The sequence below is a fragment of the Rhinolophus sinicus genome, linkage group LG12 (assembly GCF_036562045.2).
Source record: "Rhinolophus sinicus isolate RSC01 linkage group LG12, ASM3656204v1, whole genome shotgun sequence".
Classification (NCBI taxonomy): Eukaryota; Metazoa; Chordata; class Mammalia; order Chiroptera; family Rhinolophidae; genus Rhinolophus; species Rhinolophus sinicus.
This window is the reverse complement of record NC_133761.1, coordinates 48,451,266-48,472,393: the sequence shown is the minus strand read 5'-3', so window position 1 is coordinate 48,472,393 and position 21,128 is coordinate 48,451,266.

Here is a 21,128-nt window from a genome sequence, read left to right as displayed (position 1 = left end):
CATGGGTACGGTGTTTATACCACTATTTCTTGCTGGCAGCTGGGTTGGAGATTCAGGGAGCAGGAGCCACACAATGCTCAATCCGCTGACCGATTCTCTGCCAACCAACCCACTTGCCAGCTGCAATCTTCCCTTGCTAACCACGCTTGCTAACCATGTCATCCACAGTCCGCCCTCTGTTTCTCTGCCAACCAACCAACCTCCTAGCATAGCCACAGCAGTTATATTAGTGGCTAATGGCTAACTGGTAACAGCTGGTGGCCACCCAGCCACAGCGGATGGCCATCTGATTACAGCTGATGGCCATCTACTACCCGAGCCAGCACCTTTCCATGTGAGGCTGAGAGCCTGCTCTCTAGGACTCTGTCCCCACAGTGTCTCTTGGTGGAGTGGAGGTAAACAGTAAGCCATTTGTGTCTGAAAAATCTGGGCTAAGTGATCAAACTTTATGCATACAACGTGTGAACAAAAGCTTCTCCCTTCCACTTCATTCTTTCACACTGACCGTCTGCATTCTGTACTGTCCGAGGACAAACAAGGGGTTGGATGGCTCCTGCCGTGTTTTCCCCATTTCTCTCCATTCCCTTCCCACTCCTTCCTTAGGGGCCCAGGAATGACCTGTATCAGCAAAACTGAGCTCTCTCAGAAGGGGTTTTTGTTTTTTGTTTGGTTGTTTGTCTTTCACTAATTACTATGTTGGTTGGTAGATGATGCTCCTTCTTGACAACAAGGCTTTTTAACCAGAGAAAACAGTTATCAACCAGTCCAGTGTTTCCTGTCCTCTGCCAACGTCCCTGTAAATATGTAACATGGACTAGGGCAGGTCCTTTCTTTGGCTCACAACCCAGGATCTGCGCAGTTATGTCCAGCTATGTCCAGTTACAGGCATAGTCTAGTTCTATTATCTAATGAGACCCACATTCTGATCATAGTACTGTGTTTTCCCGAGAATGAGACCTAGCCGGACAATCAGCTCTAACGTGTCTTTTGGAGCAAAAATTAATATAAGACCTGGTATTATATGATCTGATATTATATTAGACCCGGTCTTATAGTAAAATAAGACCTGGTATTATATTATATTATATTATATTATATTATATTATATTATATTATATTATATTATATTATATTATATTATATTTTATTTTATTATATTATAGACCGGGTCTTATATTACTTTTTGTTCCAAAGACGCATTAGAGCTGATTGTCCGGCTAGGTTTATTTTCGGGGAAACACAGTACATTCTGTTTTTATATTCAATTTAAAACCCCCTAATGATTTGATAACTTGCTTCTCAGTATTTGGAAAGACTAGTGTATATCTAATAATAAAACCACTTATTTTGAACTACACCCTCTTGTTTTCTTGGCTCATATGAGTGAATAGTGAATGGTAGAACTTTATTATCTGTTTCACTTCGTGTGAATGCATCTGGTCATGATGCATTTTAGGCTAATAATTAGTGGCAGTGATATCTTGCAAAAAGTGTCAATAAAGATTTTTCAACTCTGGGGAAAAGGAATAGAATGCCCTGGGGAGACAGAAGGCCAAGAGCAAGTATTTAAGAGTCCCTGAAAGCAGAACTTAACAGATCCAGTCACGTTGAATGTGCTGTTTGAATTTCAAGTTCTGAACTTCTGGTGCTAAACCTCAGGAGTACTTTCGTGAGAGCCCAGCTTCTTTCAGCTTTCTACCACCCTGAGAATGCTGTCAGTGAACTGGTAACTCCCACAGATCAAATGGTGATGCATATGGTGGCACAAGATGGTTACACAAATAAACCTTGACATGAATGAGTCTGTTGTCAGCTCAGTGTAAGTGACCATCTGCTGATGGTGTAATAGGTTCATAAAACACATTTAGAATGACTGGCTTACTCAGAACATTGGCAAAAAAGGGACAGAAACGGAAAACCCCAGGCAACTGGGACTCATTTGTCTAACAACAGAAATTAACCATTGTGACGTATTTTCTACTTCCGTGCTTCTCTGCTAATATTGTTAAAATCTTACCAAAAGCTTTGTACTGACAAGTACTGACAAGTTTGGGTCATTTTTAAGGGCATATATAAGATATACTGCCTCTCTTCCAGAAATTTTAGAATCTTGTTTAGACAAACACTAGACATACAGAAGAATTGGGCATGTTTACACAGGAACTATGACAAACATAGAGATGCATGCTTTTGTTTGAAAGGAAGCTTCACTGATATTAAGTAAAATGGGGCTAGAAAAGCTAACATTGGGTTTTACGGAATTGAAGGAATAGATTTCAAAAGAGGAATAGAAACCTTTCTCAGCAGAGGTTATGGTAGTTGTTGAGGACAAGCATGGATTAATACCAATTAGGAAATAAATGAGTCTGTAAAAAAATAAATGAAGGTCTACAGAATAGGACTACTGGAAAACTTAATGTGATAGAAATAGCAAGGGAAAGCTAATGATGAATTTTTAAAATTATGGTTGTGATATCGTCAGTCGTTGCTTCCACTTTTGCTTACCTAATCTAAATAGTCACTTCTAATTAAAGAACATGATGTCAATAAATATTTTTTATATTTTACAAAAGATAAGAATTTTATACTAAGTATTCATTTACTCACTATCAAATAACTAATATCTATAAAATACCTTGTTATGAACTTATGAAAAAGACATAGATCTTGATATAAACTTAAAATCTTCAAGACTATTAAGACAAGAATGTAATATCTATAATAAAAGTACACTGCTCTAAGGCTCATAAATGTAATAAGTGCTCTGGGAGTTAAATTATAGAGAAATGAATTCCAGAAGGGGGCAGATATCTCTCTATGCCAATAATACACAGAGTGAAAGCAATTCTGGCATCGTTTAATATTACTCAAAATATGATATAAAAAGAACTTGGAATCCTAGATCCAGTATGCAGATGTTGTGCGACTTTAAATAAGTTATTTAATATCTTTAAGTATCAGCTGCTGCAACCGTAAAATAAGAATATTAGTACCAATTTTCTTCCTGTTAGGGTAAACTAAAATAGTTCATAAAATCACAGAGTGAATGGCACTTTTTGAATGCCCATTAATGGTTAATTTTTCAGAGGCTCTTACTTTATTTGCATTAACCAAATAAGGGAATGAGATTGCTTTTTTTGCTTTCCTTAAACTTATTTTCATAGAAATTCTCAAATAAAAATCTTAAGGCTTACAATGAAAATTATTTCTACAGAGCAATTTGAATCCTAAAACTAAATGATAATCAACAAGTTTCTTTATGATTGTTGCATTCAGAATTTCAAAGATCATAAGCTTAAAATACCCATGATACTTTACCAGGAACTTAGGTATTTATTTAGTGTAGGAGTCACTGAGTTGATATTTGTTCAGTAATTTAATTTGCAAAAGTGAAATACAGAATAGCATAGATGAAAATCAACTTTAAATATAGAGGACCAGGGACCAAATATTTGTGATTGTAGGTTTTCCAGCACGTAAATTCTTTTTCATTAGATAAGACTGTCAAACTCTTTGCATTTAAAGCTATGCCAAGTGAGGCTCCCCAGTTAAACTCACCATGTTTTTAAACATTTGAGGTTACTTGATAAAGGGAAGCAATGTGAAAGTAAAACATATATACATATATTTTTGTATTATATTCACTTAGCTTTTCTTTAAGAGTTTACATGTCACTATTTTTTTTTTTTTTTTTTTGTAGACTGTCATGAGAAACACATATTTTAGGGTCCTCTTCAGAAAGTAAAACAAAAAGGTTTAAACTACCATTTATAATAAGTAAGCTCTGCAGTCATGCAGTGTTACAATAAACATGCAAGGAGAAACCATAATCAAAGGACGTAATTGTTAATCATTAATATGGAGAAAAATTGAAAACCTTGTTTTATATGTTTTAATATATAAGTGTTTGAAAGTGAGCTTTTCTCCTCTCCAGCAATTTCTGACTTTAAACATTTAGTTTTAATTTTTAAGAATGAACATTATGAATCATTGGCAAGAAATGTAGAAGGGGAGCCATTACTATTTATCAACAGAGCGGAAGAATATCAGCGACTTCTTTCCTACCCTCCCCCCCCCCCCACAAAACAATAGTTGCATGCACTCTTTCCTCTGATGGCTGAGTGGCCATTCCCACAGATGAAGAGAATGTACATCTGCAGTTGACCAGACTACCTTTTTCTAAACATAAGGCTATGTTGACTATTACTACCCTAACAACTTCTCCCAAACTTGGCTCCATTGCTTCCTCAGGGGTCTTGATACCCAGTGGCCAAAATCCTGCTATAGAGAAATCTCCAGGGGAAAGATAAATGCCCAAGAAATGAATTATGGGGAGACATAAGAGATTCTGCTTCAATGCAAGGCACCTGCTCTAGCAGTGTTTCATCATTAATGGGTGCAAACTGTTTTTTTCTAAGTCCTGGAAGCATTTCTTTGCTTATCAATGTTCACAGTACTAACTCCATAAAAATGGAATTGGTTTTGGTGACCACATTAATGTAATTCTGCCAATTTTTTCTTGCATTGCTGAAGCTTGAAATAGCTCTGCACATATGCCTTTCACCATGACTGAGGCGGTCTTTGTTCCTTTCAAGCTATTTCACACCGGCTATGCTATTGTGACCACAGTCACATGAATTGGTCTGTGCCTTTATCTTCAGAGACTCTGATAAAGTTAATCTCTTATACAAACTGGATGTGAGCCAGTATTCATAAGTCTCTACAGCAGAACAGCCTGTTGCAACAAAGCACACGGCAATATTTTCAGTCAATTGATCACAAAGCATATGGATATTTTCCCCTTCCTGGGAGAATTTTATGAGGATGGCAAAGTGTTCATTTGGAACGTTTTATGTTTAGGCCATTATGGTCCTTTTTATACCTTAGAGGTTTAGTTGTGGCAATCGATATCACCCATATATTACACAACTCAGTACAACTGAGACAGCATTTCCAAGCACTGTATTTCAGATTGTGGGTTAACTGCTAGAGATATAAAGATGAGTAGGAAGCAAGGCAAATGCATGATTCCAAGAGTTCCTATGAAGTGTGGTGATATAAAGACTGATCCATTTAGAGGTTTTAAAGATTCTCCTCTAAACTTTTTTTTTGCAGTTGTGCCTATCATATGTGGTCAAATTTTCTTACTTCCTATTCCCAGCTGGGGCCTAATGTCAGTTTTTATATAAAGAAAAATATATTGTTCTTTTTTCTATACTTTCCAAGCACTTTTATGTTTCATAAAACATAAGATTCTCAAATTTGCAGACATTCAGCACTTCAAGATTTACTTACTATAGCTACTAATGATGCTTTTTGTTCTTACCTTGGTGGTAAATTTATTTCAATAGGCTTAGTTCATAGAACTACCAGTCGCTCATAACTTTAAAAAGGTTTCTCTAGAAAAGATATTCTCACTTGGTGACTGTGGGGTGAAATACTGATGGTATTTGTCCTTCCTACTATTTTTGTGCTAAGTCATCAGTGAAAACAACAGAATAATGGAGTAAAAATGGTGAGCATTAAAAATATTGTTAGGTCTTGTTAAAACTGAATGAACAGAATGGCCAAGTTCGAAGGATTGGCAAGTTGGCACTACATAGAGTATTTTTACCTAGTACATCACTATAACATTTGTAAATCCCTTAGCTGGTTGGACTAAGAGCTAATTTGAGTGATCTCATGAGTCATTCATCACCGAGTAGAGGAGTTCTTGATTTGTAGTTATATGTGGATCTAATTTATCTTTAATTTAATCTTGCATACAGATTTGCTTGGTGAAAGCTTTCCTTATATTCAGGCTTTCATACTTGGGGAAGGAATTTGAAAACTATTAGCAAGATATTTCAAATATTTCCAAAGATTAAGATGTTTTCATTATAAATTTTTCAGTTTTCATGAAAATCAATTGAGTTTTTATTTTTTTATTTTTATTTTTTTTAGAGCTTACACCAATAGCATTACCTCCTTTTTCTTACTTGCACTGTTGGGTATAAGGGAGCAGTATAAGATATCTGGACAGAAGAGTAAAAGATCATCCATACATCTACATTAACTAAAGCAAGCCAGAGTTTGTGTTACAAGAATGGTGACCTAGTAGCATAATCATAGTTTATAAAGTTATGTCTATCTTCCATGATAAAATCTGTATAGTGGGGAAAGAAATTTATTACAAGAACTGGATTATTTTTTTTGCCATTTACAATGTGTTTGACTCTCATCTCTAAAGGGAATAAAATAATATCTTTCTCAAAGTTCTGTTGAAATAAATAGATGATGTGACATATTTGAAAGCATTTTTAAATATCAGGAAGTATTAACATATCTATACCTTTGGGTAGGTGAATACTTAGCTCGGCTTTTGATTATTCTGTGTTCACTCAAGGAAAACCTGGATGAATAATATCACTGTTGTGAATTGTTGGTAGCTTATATTTTCATGATACGCAGTCATCTTCTCACTAGTAGAAAATAGAGTTTCTAGAGTATATCAGAGACACTACAAGCACAAAGTCAAAATCTAGCAAAAGCACTATGGGTGTGTGAGTAATTTTCCTATCTAAAAATACAATTTTCTGATTTACGTGTGTTGACTTCAGTAGTATTATGTTTAATTCAGGAATTATGAAACTTGCCAAGAATAACTTGGACAAAGCAGTTTGACATGTGTAGCTAAAAGACCTCTATTGACCCTTTGATTCAGACTCTGACACTAGTTACACAACACAAACAGGGACTTACACCTCATGCCGGAATTCATCTCACTTTCCTCTGTGGTTGTGTCATTGGTCCTGGCTCACTAGAATATTGTTAAAAACCAAGAAATTATATTTTAAATACAAATTTCTGGGGTCAAATTATAGCGTTTAAAAGCTACTTTTAAATGTCAACATCAGTGAACTTTCATTGCAAATAAAACACTTTGTGGTAAAAAATTAGCTTGCAAAAGGGAGGCTGAAGTCAGTTTGGAGAAGTCCTGATTTGTGTCTTATGGTTTGGATGTGTAAGGAAATCTAAGTTTCCAGTACAAACTCTGGCTTAGCCAGGCTTATTAGTCACTGGCACCTCTTGTTATAAGTAAGGGAATTGAGGGGACTGTTCCAACATGATTGATGGAGTCACATAAAATCAGGCTTCGATTTCCTGTCAATCTACCCTTCAATGTCCCCTGTTCTTCCTGAAAAATCAGAATGCTGGCAAATAGTCAGACATACAGGAAGGATCATACCGAATTCCCAAACTCTGCAAAATTGTGATGGCAGGAGGTATATCCCAGCCTTTTCATTATTGGAGAATTTACAACCAGATGCTTATAGCAGATTGGCTTGTGACATTAATATGACTGAGCAGCTTTCCAGTGTCATTTTGTAGCAATGCCGTGGAAAGATAGTCCCTTTGCCAGTTTGAGTTGATATTATTCAAATTTTACCTTTTTACCCCTAAAAAACAAAGCAAACAAACCAAAAAACCAACACAAAACTTTGGCCCACAATGAAAAGCAAAGCAGAGGACATTCCTGAGGGATAAGGGAATGGTGATGCAAGCGATGCTTTTTTCCTGCCTCTTTGTAAGCAAATCTATAGACCACTCCAGTCCTTCTAGGAATGAGATGTTTTGGGTACACAAACGTCAAGGAATATTTAATATTGGAGTAGAATCTCATTCATTTGTTATTCAATAAAACATAATCAAAAAGTCTGAAGTGAAAATAAAATCCTGTATTGCACTATTTGAATTCCATCACCTTCTAGCCCTCAACATACTTGCAAGGCATGATCAGAATGATATGGTTGAAACAAATAAGGTGGCTCTTATAAAAATGTCTTTCATTTCAAGCTGTTATAAGAAAATACTGTAAGCTATGTAGCTTATAAGTAACAATTCTCACAGTTCTGGAGGCTGGGAGTCCAACAAAATCATGGCACCAGCAGATTCACTCTTGGGTGAGGACTTCCTGGTTAATAGATTGCTGTTTTCTTACTATGTCTCACATGGTGGGAAGGGCTCTTGGTTTTTTTTTTTTTTTTTTTTTTTTTTTTTTTTTTTTTTTTTATAAGGACACTAATTCAATTGCGAAGATTCCACCCTCATGACTAAATCACCTCCCACAGATCCCATTTCCTAATGTCATCATTTTGGCAGTTTTATTAATATAATTGGTCTTAGGAAGGCATTTGACTGCTTTTTCCAGGTCAGGGGACTCAACGATAAATTGATCATTACCTGTTATGCACACACACACACACACACACACACACACACACACACACGGTGCCAAAACTGTACACATTTTAAAAGATGTTATCTATGTATTACTTTTCGAAGTTGAATTGAATTATGGTAGCAATGTGTAGTATGACGTTCTCTGATTAAAAGATGGCGCTAATCAAATGAATGCTAGTGTCATTCATTGTATTACAATTTTAATAGACTTGTTTCCTTTCTTAAAATGTGTATACATTTTTTTGGCACCCTCTGTGTGATATGTATACATATGGGTGTGTGTGTGTGTGTGTGTGATATTATTTGTAGCATTAACAAACTGAAGCTTCAAACATTTCAATCTTTAGCCCTCACTTTGATCTGAACTTAAGACAGCTTTATCCAATTACTCGTACAATCTTTCCACTTAATATTAATTTCAATTATATTATAACCAAAGGAGAATTTTTGCTTTGCATCTCTAAGTCTTTCTATCTCAGAGGATAAGAAGAAAAAGAGGCCAGAGCACTTGTTCTCTCTCTCTCTCTCTCTCTCTCTCTCTCTCTCTCTCTCTCTCTCTCTCTCCCTCTGCCACATGAAGACACAGCATGAAGGCAGCCATCTGCAAGTCAGAATGAGAGCCCTCATTATCTTCTTTCCTCCCTTCTTTGTTGAAAACCTGTTGTGTACCAGTCCAAGTTATTATTTTTTTAATCCTTGGTGTTCTCATATTGTCTCAGAAGCTAAGTATACACATGGGCCTATTATACTTCACATGTTGGGTTTTGTTGTTTGGTTTGGTTTTTGGTCTTTTCCATTATCCAGTAAGCTCTTTATAGCCAGCGATTATATTGTAGACACCTATTTTTTTTTAATCTTTAATACCTTGTATATTGCTTAAAAATTAGTAAGCCCAAAATTTCAAATCAACAAATGGATGAGTTAATATGCTGAGCATATTGTGGAAAATATTAAAAGTCAGAACAAGATGAATGGATTTTGTCCTTCTTGTTTTAGGTCATGATAATTCTGGAATGCAAAATTCAGGGGAGCTATGAGAGACATGTTTCTATCTAGTTTAACTGTTCAGGAAGTGGATGAAAGGAGTGATGTCCGGTAAGGCTTTGCCAGGTGGGCCTAGATGTTTTCCAAGTAGACAAGAAACAGGGAATAGCATTCCTGGCATAGGAAACAGCCTGTACCAAGGTACAAAGGCCAAAGCAATGCAGTGTGTCAGGGAATTCTAAGTGGTTTGTGTTGCTGGAACATAAATTTTGAGGTGGATTATGTGGGAGGTAAATTGGAGAGGTGGGTGGGAGTAGAATGGAAACAGCAGCATTTTAGGCAGAAAGCCTGGTAATTTGAAGCCTTAAAAACCTGCAGTATCCCTGCCCCCAGCTCATCTTTATAGAGGCTTCTACATAAGTAGGCGAAGGCCTGCCAACTTAAGCATGGAACCCAACCAGAGGGCGAAACAAAGCAAAGTCAGCCAAGCTCTGCCCAGGCTGAGAGCTGTCTTCTAGCCAGTCACAGACAGAAGAAAGACTCAGTGAATTCTCAGTTAAGAGTTTGGCAGTAAGCAAGAGAGCAATGAGATGACATGTATTTTGTTATTAGTTATATATGTTTCTGTCTAATTTAACCATTCAGGAAGTGGATATACAGTTCAAATATCAATGCATTTTTGTTCCTCACAATCCCTTGCTTGTCACATGCCAGAAGTATGTAATAACACTGAATGTTGTACAATTGTTAAATTAAAAAAACACAACAAAAACAAAACAGAAAAGGGATGGATCTAACTAGTTCTTCATCACAGTGTATATCGATTCAGTCTACCAGCTGTCGCTGAGTTCACTTGGATAAACTGTTTACTGGGCAGCTAGATTAAGTTAGGTACTAGCTGCACAGTGATAATGAGGACACAGTTCTTTACCTTGAAGAGCTCACTGAGTTTACAGATGTTGCCTATCCGAATGGTTTCTGAATGGGGACTGTCTCTGATTTGAGTATCACCTGGGAAGAAGATGCAAATTGGTTTAAACAACAATTGAGATTAAAAACAAAGACCTATGTTCAAAAGTGAGACCTGTCACGAATCTTTAAAGTATAAAGATTCAATGACACAAACAAATAAACCCAAATGACAGAATGTATTTCACATTGAAATATTTAACATATTAATATTTTGCCAAAATGTCTCAGATATGTTTTTTTAAAGGACTATTATATTACAGATGAAATTGAAACCAGCTGCCTAATTTCATCTGCCTTTATCCCTTCCTAAATATATAATTGATAAACTAAATTGTTGTTTATCCTGTCCATTTGTGTTTTCATACATTTCCTACATATGTATGTATCCATTACTAATATATAGTATTTTTGCTGTTGTTAAAATTTACATAAAGGGACATATGTGTTAATTTAGTTAATTTATACTGCTGTTTAGTGGTCCATTTATAAATATGATTTAATTCCTCAATACCTTATTGGTGGAATTTTAAGTTGTGTTTCTTTCCTTCCCTCCTTCCTTCCTTCCTTCCTTCCCAACAGCATTCTAATGTACATTTTTAAATCTGCTTCTCTGTGTACACATTTGAGTGTATCTATAGTGTATGTACCCAGAAATGGAACTTCCTGACCCAAGATGTTCATATATTTATTAAAATTACCTGATATTAAGAAATGGTTCCTGGGTGACATCATCAAAATGGCGGCATGAGGTGAGCCTCTGGAAATCTCCCCTGGAATTTACAACAAATTGAACAACAATAACTCCACAGAGGACACCCTGCACAGTAGACAGGCAAGACGAAGAGGCCCAGTACTGAATTCACCTGAAGAGGAGAAGCCCATGTTCCAGGGAATCACCCCATTGTGTGAGAAGCTGGAATGGTGCAGAGAAAACATAATACTACAGTGTGAGAGAGAAAAAAAGGCTGCAGTCGGAGAGAAAATAAAACATTATACCAACGCATACTGGAAAACCAAAGAAAGACCTCTTTCTATCAACATGTTGAAGAGCCCACTCCTGTAGATGTCTAGGAAGAGAAATAATAAATTATTAATTACCATGAATAACCAAGGCAATGAGACAGATCAGAAAGAAAGTGAAAAGTCTCCAGAAAATGAACTTAAAGATATGGAAATATGTGACTTAAATGACAGAGAATTCAAGATTGCTGTTCAGAAAAAGACTCAACGAGATGCAAGGAAACACAGAAAGGCAGTTTAATGAACTCAGAAACACAATCAAAGAACAACATGAACATTTTATCAAAGAGATTGAAATTTTAAAAAAGAACCAAATAGAATTTCTGGATATTAAGAACTCAATAGAAGAAATAAAGAATGAAATAGCCAGCTTAGGTAGGCAAGTTGACCAGATGAAGGAAAGAATCACTGACATCGAAGATAGAAACCTGGAAATGACACGGATGGAAGAAGAAAGAGACTAGAGACTTAAAAGAAATGAAAGTACTCTACAAGAACTTTCTGACTCCATCAGAAAGAGCAATATAAGAATAATGGGCATACCAGAAGGAGAAGAAAGAGAGAAGGGAACAGAAAGTATATTAAAACAAACAGTCAATGAAAACTTCCCAAACTTGTGGACAGAACTGGATCCTCGAATCCAAGAAACAAATAGAACACCTAATTACCTCAATCCCAACAGGCCTTCTCCAAGGCACATTGTATTGAAGCTGTCTAAAATCAACGACAAAGAAAGAATCTTCAAGACAGCCAGGGAAAATAAGACGGTAACCGACAAAGGAAAGCTCATTGGATTATCATCAGATTTTTCAGCAGAAACTCTACAAGCCAGGAGGGAGTGAAACCAAATATTCAAACTATTGAAAGAGAGAAATTATAAGCCAAGGATAATATACCCAGCAAAGATATACTTTAGATTTGAAGAAGCAATAAAGACCTTTCCAGACATACAGAAGCTGAGGGAGTTTTCCAACACATGACCTGCACTGCAAGAAATACTAAAGGAGGCTATTCGGCCACCATCAACAGGGACAATTTGTGGCAACCAAAACATAAAAAAGGGGCGAGTAAAGGCCTGAACCAGAATATGGGAATGGAGAAAGTAAACATGCTGAAGAAAATGGAATACTCTAAATATCAAACTTTCTTTTACATAAACGTAATGGTAACCACTCAGAAAAAACACACAAAAAAAACAAAAAATTAATCCCGAACAGAAATATATACTGTAATAAAAGAAGAAACAGAGGGAAACATCATAGAATACCACCACACAGAAATAATAGACAACAACAAAAAGGCAAAGAAACAATGGAGACACAGCTTTGCCAGAAAACTAAACATAGAATGACAGGAAATCCTCACATATCAATAATCACCCTAAATGTAAATGGACTGAACTCACCAATTAAAAGGCGCAGAGAAGCAGATTGGATCAAAAAACTAAACCCAACCATATGCTGCCTCCAAGAGACACATCTCAGCTACAATGACAATCATAGACTCAAAGTGAAGGTAGGAAATTGACACTCCAAGCAAATGGTGTCCAGAAAAAATCAGGTGTAGCCATACTGATATCAGATGAAACAGACTTCAGGGTGAAAAAGGTAATAAGAGACAAAGATGGACATTTCATAATGGTAAAGGGGACTATACAACAAGAAGACATAACAGTCATCAATATTTATGCCCCCAATCAGGGAGCACCGAACTATACCAAGCAACTACTAACAGAACTAAAGGGAGAAATTGACCAAAACACAATTATACTAGGGGACCTAAATACATCATTGACAGCTATGGATAGATCATCCAAACAGAAAATAAATTACAAAATATCAACCCTAAATGACACAATATATGAAATGGACATTATTGACACTTATAGAGCACTTTATCCTAAAATGATGAAATATCACATTATACATTTTGAAGTATCACACTATACATTTTTTTCTCATGTACATGGAACATTCTCAAGGATAGACCATATAATGGGACATAAAACTAGCCTCAGCAAATTTAAGAAGGTTGAAATCATACCAAGCATATTCTCTGATCACAAGACTTTGAAACTGGACATCAACTGCAAAAAGAAAGCAGGAAAAAACACAAATACATGGTTACTTAAACAACATACTTTTAAAGAACTACTGGGTCAAAAAAGAAATTAGAGAAGAGATCAAAAGATACATAGAAACAAATGACAATGAAAATACATCCTACCAAAATTTTTGGGATTCAGTGAAAGCAGTTTTAAGAGGGAAATTTATATCATTACAGGTCTGTCTCAAGAAACAAGAAAAAAATCCCAAATAAATAACCTCACATTAAACCTTAAAGAACTAGAAAAAGAAGAACAAATGAAACCCAAGGTCAGCAGAAAAAAGGAAATAATAAAAATCAGAGCAGAACTAAATGAAATAGAGAACAAAAAGACAACAGAAAAATTAATGTGACAAAGAGCTGGTTTTTTGAAAAGATTAATAAAATTGAAAAACCCTTGGCTAGACTCACTAAGATAAAAAGAGAGAAGACACTAATAAACAAAATCAGAAATGAAAAGGGGAAGTTATAACAGATGCCACGGAAATACAAAGGATCATCCAAGAATACTATGAAGGACTATATGCCACCAAATTCAATAACCTAGAAGAAATTGACAAGTTCTTAGAAACATATAGCCTTCCTAGGCTGAACCATGAAGATTGGAAAATCTAAACAGAGCGATCACCAGTAACAAAATTGAATCAGTCATCCAAAACCTTCCCAAAAGCAAAAGTCTGGGACCAGATGGCTTCACTAGTGAATTCTACCAAACCTTCAAAGTGGATCTTATCCCAATCTTGCTCAAACTCTTCCAAAAAATTGAAGAAGAGACAGTACTCCCTAACTCATTTTATGAGGCCAACATTACCCTGATACCAAAACCTGGTAAGGACAACACAAAAAAAGAGAACTCCAGACCAATATCTCTGATGAATACAGATGCAAAAATCCTAAACAAAATTCTAGCAAATCGAATGCAACAATGCATTAAAAAGATTATTCATCACGACCAAGTGGGGTTCATCCCAGGGGCACAAGGATGGTTCAACATATGCAAATCCATCAATGTGATACATCACATAAACAAAATAAAGGACAAAAATCATATGATTATATCAATTGATGCAGAAAAAGCATTTGACAAGATACAACATCCATTTATGATTAAAACACTTAATAAAATAGGTATAGAAGGAAAATACCTTAACATAATAAAGGCCATATATGACAAACCCTCAGCTAATCTCATAATTAATGGTGAAAAACTGAAGCCCTTTGCTCTATGTTCAGGAACACGACAGGGCTGTCCCCTATCACCTCTGCTTTTCAACATAGTGTTGGAAGTCCTTGCCAGAGCAATCAGGCAAGAGAAAGAAATAAAAGGCATCCAAATTGGGAATGAAGAAGTTAAATTGTCACTCTTTGCAGATGACATGATGCTATATATAGAAAACCCTAGAGACTCCACCAAAAAGTTATTTGAAACAATAAACGAATACAGTAAAGCTGCCAGCTACAAAATCAATGTACAAAATTCCATTGCATTCCTATATACTAATGAAACCTCAGAAAAAGAAATAGAAAAAACAATTCCTTTTGCAATTGCAGCAAAAAGAATAAAATACCTAGGAATAAACTTAACCAAGGATGTCAAAGAAACTATATGCTGAAAACTATGACATTTTTAAAAGAAATTGAAGAAGACACAAAGAAATGGAAATACATTCCGTGCTCATCAATTGGAAGAATCAACATAGTTAAAATGGTCATATTACCCAAAGCAATACACAGATTCAATGCAATCCCCATCAAAATCCCAAAGGCATTTTTTTTTAAAGACATAGAACAAAAAAATCATCAGATTTGTTTGGAACTATGAAAGACCCCAAATAGCCAAAGCAACCTTAAGAAGAAAGAACAATACTGAAGGTATCTCACTCCCTGACTTTAGCTTGTACTGCAGGGCTACAGTAATCAAAACAGCATGGTATTGGCAGAAAAACAGACACATAGACCAATGGAATAGAACTGAGAACTCAGAAATAAAACCACTTAAGTATGGACAGATAATTTTTGACAAAGAAGCAAAAAACATACAATGGAGAAAAGACAGTTTCTTCAATAAATGGTGCTGGCAGAATTGGAAAGCCATGTGCAAAAGAATGAAACTGGACTGCTATTTGTCACCATGCACCAAAATTAATTCAAAATGGATCAAAGACTTAAGCATAAGACCTGACACAATGAACTGCATAGAAGAAAACATAGGTACTAAACTTATGGACCTTGGGTTCAAAGAGCATTTTATGAATTTGACTCCAAAGGCAAGGGAAGTAAAAGCTAAAATAAATGAAAGGGACTATATGAAACTTAAAAGCTTCTGCACAGCAAAAGAAACCATCGACAAAATAAAGAGGCAACCAACTGAATGGGAGAAGATGTTTGCAAACAGTGCTTCCAATAAGGGGCTAATATCCAAAATATATAAAGAACTCATGCAACTCAACAAAAAACAAACAAACAACCCAATTGAAAAAGGGGTAGAGGACCTGAAGAGACATTTCTCCAAAGAGGACATACAAATGGCAAATAGACATATGAAAAAATGTTCAACATCATTAATCATCAGAGAAATGCAAATAAAAACCACAATGAGATATCACCTCACCCCAGTCAGAATGGCGATCATCAACAAGACAAATAGTAACAAGTGTTGGAGAGGCTGTGGAGAAAAGGAACCCTCATACACTGTTGGTGGGAATGCAGACTGGTGCAGCCAGTATGGAAGGCAGTGTGGAGGTTCCTCAAAAATTACGAATGTAATTACCATGTGACCCAGCAATCCCTCTCCTGGGTATCTACCCCAAAAATCTCAAAACATTTATACATAAAGACAAGTGTGTTCCAATGTTCATTGTAGCTTTATTTACGGTGGCCAAGACATGGAAACAACCAAAATGTCCTTCGATAGACGAATGGGTAAAGAAGTTGTAGTATATATACACAGTGGAATACTAGTCAATGGTAAGAAAAGATGAAATAGGACCATTTGTGACAACATGGATGTATCTTGAGATTATAATGCTAAGCGAAATAAGTCAGACAGAAAAAGCAGCAAACTATATGATTTCACTGATATGTGGTATATAAAACTGAAAACAAGAAAAGAACAAGACAAACAAATGAGAAACAAAAACTCACAGACACAGACAATAGTTTAGTGGTTACCAGAGGTTAATGGGGGAGGGGGGTAGTAGATGAGTGTAAAGGTGATCAAATATATGGTGATGAAAGGAGAACTGACTCTGGGTGGTGAGCGCACAATGTGAGATATAGATGATGTAATACAGAATTGTACACCTGAAATCTATGTAACTTTAATAACAATTGTCAGCCCAATAAAGTTTAATTAAAAAAAAAGAAATGGCTTCAAGACAGTTGAACAAATGTATGCTTCCACCAGAATAGTCAGAACATTCTCATTTTCCACATAAGCATCAATACTTAGTATTATAATACTTTCCACATTTATGCCATTTTTTAATGTAAAATTACATGTCTGTTTCAATTTGTCCAAAAACTGACACCAATGAGGTTGAGCCTCTTTTCACATTTATTAGCCTGTTGGACTTTCTCTTCTGAAATTGCTTATTTATCCCCATTTTTGTATTTCCTTCTTTAGAATATGATAGTTAATGATTTGGAGATGTGAAAAACAATCCCTCTTGCCCTAACACATACCAAGCTCAAACCCACATAGATCTACAAACTTTTAACAATCATTTGGGAAGATGAATAGTTTTATTAACAGGAAACAATTTTTTTTTCAATTTCTGCTATAATGGCCATTTATATAAGAATCTTTAATCTTTTGGAGAATGAGGTTGTCAGTAATGGTCATAGATCCCCGAGCAATTGCCCTTCAGTAAACAGTACTGGATAATGAAATACATAAGAACTGTAGGGGGAAGATAAATATGTTTTTACTATAGTTAGTAACTCTAGTTTCATGACATAGTTTTTATATGAAAAAAAATTAAGTATCTGCTTTTCTGAGAAGGAAAAAGCAGTGATATGGTATGTACAAGCAGATTGGCATCTTGCTATTGATTTATTTATTTGGCACCTAACCACAAGTCTTTCGTTAACTTTGATTTTAGAGGATCATCTGATACCGGTAATGTATGTATTAAGATACCACCTAGTAACAGCAACACTGTGGTTGGCATTGCTGCTCCCCTCCATGTGGTGACTCAGGGACATATGCTTCTCCCATCCTATGACCTTGTCAGTCCAAAAGGCCCAAGAGAATAGTGCATTGGCAGATGGGTGATAAGAGGGTGAGAATAAACATATTTCCTAACTCTTTGGCCTAAGATGATCCATATTACTTTAACTAATATTTGTGAGTGAGAAATAATTATATGGCATCACCTAGACTTAAGGGAGAATGAGAAATTTCGGCCCTGATTAGGAAACTGTTTTCCACAACTCTATAATATATAAAAAGGAATCATAAATTTTGGGAGTTCTTAGCCATCTCTGTGACATAAGAGTGTTTGCTTTATATTTTCCCTGGCATAGAAAGCACTTTTTTCAAAGCACGCAGTTGGTATCCTGGCTGATTACTTTCTCATACCTATCTGGCTTCATTTCTTGTTAGTACTTCTTCAGCATCATGAGAAAATGTGTTGAATAGTAAGAGAACGTTTCAAGTTGCCAATTACTTTCTCCCAATTCCTTACTTTGAAAAGTCTTAAGTCAAATTTTACTTTATTTGATAATCCTTGACACTACCCACCATTTCCATTTATCATGCCCCTCCCACATCACCTAGTAGCATCTATATATTGCTTCTACTCAACTTAGCTACACTTTTTCCTCTTGATGTCTGACTGCCAATCTGGGATTTAAAATCTCTGCCCCAGCATAGTATTTAATCACTGAGTAGTGATTAAAATGGATAAGTTTATATGTATATACATATATAACCTGAGCTCTCAAGTGAGAGGACGTCATGGACCCATGAGGCTAGAGGTCATATTGGTGTTGTTTCCAGTTATAACCAGCACTAAGCAACACTGATGACCCAATATATGTTTGTTGGATGAATGGACATGAATCTGAACAGTGCTAGAGCCCATGAGGGGGATAGAAGGAGTAACTAAAATTCTCCCAAAGGGTAAGAGAATCAAAGTCTCATAAGGCAATCAGATATCATAAGTGTGGGTGTAGAGCAGGAAGTACATCTAAATGTCAGGATCTGAAGGTGAGATGGTGACACAATGTGAGATGTTTCTTAAATGAAGCTGTGTTTCTTGAAATCAATTCATTGTACAGGCAAGGATCTATAGTCATTCACTGATGTATTACCTATGGCTGTATTCATACTATGCTGTCATTACTGAGTGTGACAGGGACCAGGCTTACAAATATACTTACTATCTGGATCTCTAGAGGAAAAGTTCACTGACTTTAGAAAAGATTTCATAGTTGAGTTAAAACTTGTAAATGTGAGTGATGGTTATGGTCAGAGACTAGAGCTGTGTGATGCTAAGACCCATTAGACGAGACGTGATCACTGTCCTAGGTAGGCTCCAATTGTGTTAGAGATGACAACACAGCAGCAGCAATAACAGCACTTCAAGGACAACAGATTAGGAAGAATATAAGTTGCATGCAAAAAGCATCTGATCTTTTTCACGTGGGCAATGGGGAGGCCTGAAGAAATTTAGGTAGGTCAGTGTCATGATCACATTGAACTTTAGACAGATTACCTGGCAGCGATGTATACGATGCGTTGGGAGATCCAAGCCAAGTGTGTTGTTGAGTCCCCTGCTGCCGTTCAGCACATATATGTCTGAACGCCATGCTTAGAAGTTCTGATTTCATTTGTCTAAGGTGAAAACTTACATTGGCGTTTTTAAAAGGCTCCCCAAATGATTTCTGTTGTATATTCCTGGTTGAAAGCCACAGTACCATGTCATTTAGAAACCACTGAAATAGTTTTGATGTAAGATAAAAAGGGGATGAACAAGGGCCGTATCAGCAGGGGTTGGAGGCTAGTAGATGCCTGAGTATTATCAACAAGGTGAATATGTGTGACTAGTTATTCATTATAAGTGAGAGATGATTGACGCAGATTTCAAGCTTTAATTACTAGGTAGCTGCTGGTACCATTCATACAAATAGAAAATTGAGGTGAAAGGATAATTGTAAGGAACAAGAATATAAGGGTAAAATTAAGTATATAAAGTTTGAGGTGTTGGTGTTAAATCCAGGTGGAGATTTCCCGGTGGGCAATAGGCTCTACAGGTGTGGTGTCCAAGAGAAGTCTGGAGTTAAGGCAAGAATTGACAAGTTATAAGCATAGAAGAAGCCACTAAAATCCCAGGACAGATGCAATTTCTCATGGAAATCACCTAGAATGTACCAAGAAGCCTCAGTGAATCACAGGCAGCACCTAATTCTCACGAGTAGGAAGAATTTCTGGAAAGAAATGGCGTCAGAGTCTGGAATGAAGAATTGTATTTCTGGCTATGGGACTTAGCTATTAGACAAGTCCTAATGCTGAGAACAACTATGAAACCTGGATAGAATACCAAAACTGTCTGAAGGCATCAGAAATCTACCAAGGTTGTGAGGATTTGACAGGCCAAGGGCTAAGAGAGGTGTGAAACCCAGAGAAGTGTGCCTGATATCCAGCAATGTTTTTCCCACTGAGATTCTCTTCACTTTGTAAAAAGAGGCTACCAGAAGTCCTAGAAACTTAAAAAGAATGTGGTAATTAAGAGGTTGAAAAATTAAACAGAGATTTCTGAAATCTCATGAAAATAAGGAGACCAAAAAAAGGAGATAAAAACATACTATTTGAAAATCAAACCAGGAATTCACCCTAAAAAATTAACCCATCTAAAAGCTTTATTTTAAGCAAAAGTGCAAAGTTGAAAATAAACTATCACTCGAACTCATAGAAAATTTAAAATTATCACAATAGTCTGTGCAAAATATTGAGCAGTTAATCACAAATTACCTACCAGCCATATAAAGAGTCAAAACCTTGATTATCAAACATTAAAATAAAATAAAAATATCGAGATTCAGGTACTGCAGTTTTTTGGAAATAAACATTAAAATAAGTACAATTACATCATCAAGACAATAAGGACAACATCAAAAATTTCAACACTGGCCAATAAATTTCAATTAAAAAATAATAAAATAAAAAATAAAATGAAATAAAAATTTCATCATTGAATAGAATCTATGATTATAATCAAACAGAAAATCCAGAACTGAGAAATGTGATAACTAAAATTTGCAATTCAATAAACAAGTTAATTGGAAAACTAGACATAGTTGAAAAGATGATTAATGAATTGGAAGAAAGGTTAGAAGAAAATATTCAGACCAATGAGCAAAAAGTAAACAGGAAAAAAAAATATAGAGAATATAAGAAATATATACTGAAATATATACCAAATGAATGTGTGCATTTGGGGAATCAGAAGAAAATGAGAGAGGCATGAGGTGTAAAAAAAAAGAAAATAATAATTGGAGAGATAATGACGAAGAATTTTTCCAAACTAAAAATATACATCTAATAAGAGAATATAGAAAGATTTTGAAACCAAATAAAATTAAGAAAATAAAGAATCCACACATAGAAAGATTATAGTTAAACAACTGAAAATGAGAGAGAGAGAACATTTAAAAGCATTCAAAGTAAAAACAAAACATATTTCTTTCAAAGGACTATCAATTTGCTGACATTGGCTTCTTCTTTCATTGATCCGTTGACATGTCACATAATACCAATATCATACATGTTCATTCAGAAAACAGAAAATGAGGAGATGCTACCCAGTGTTTTATAATGT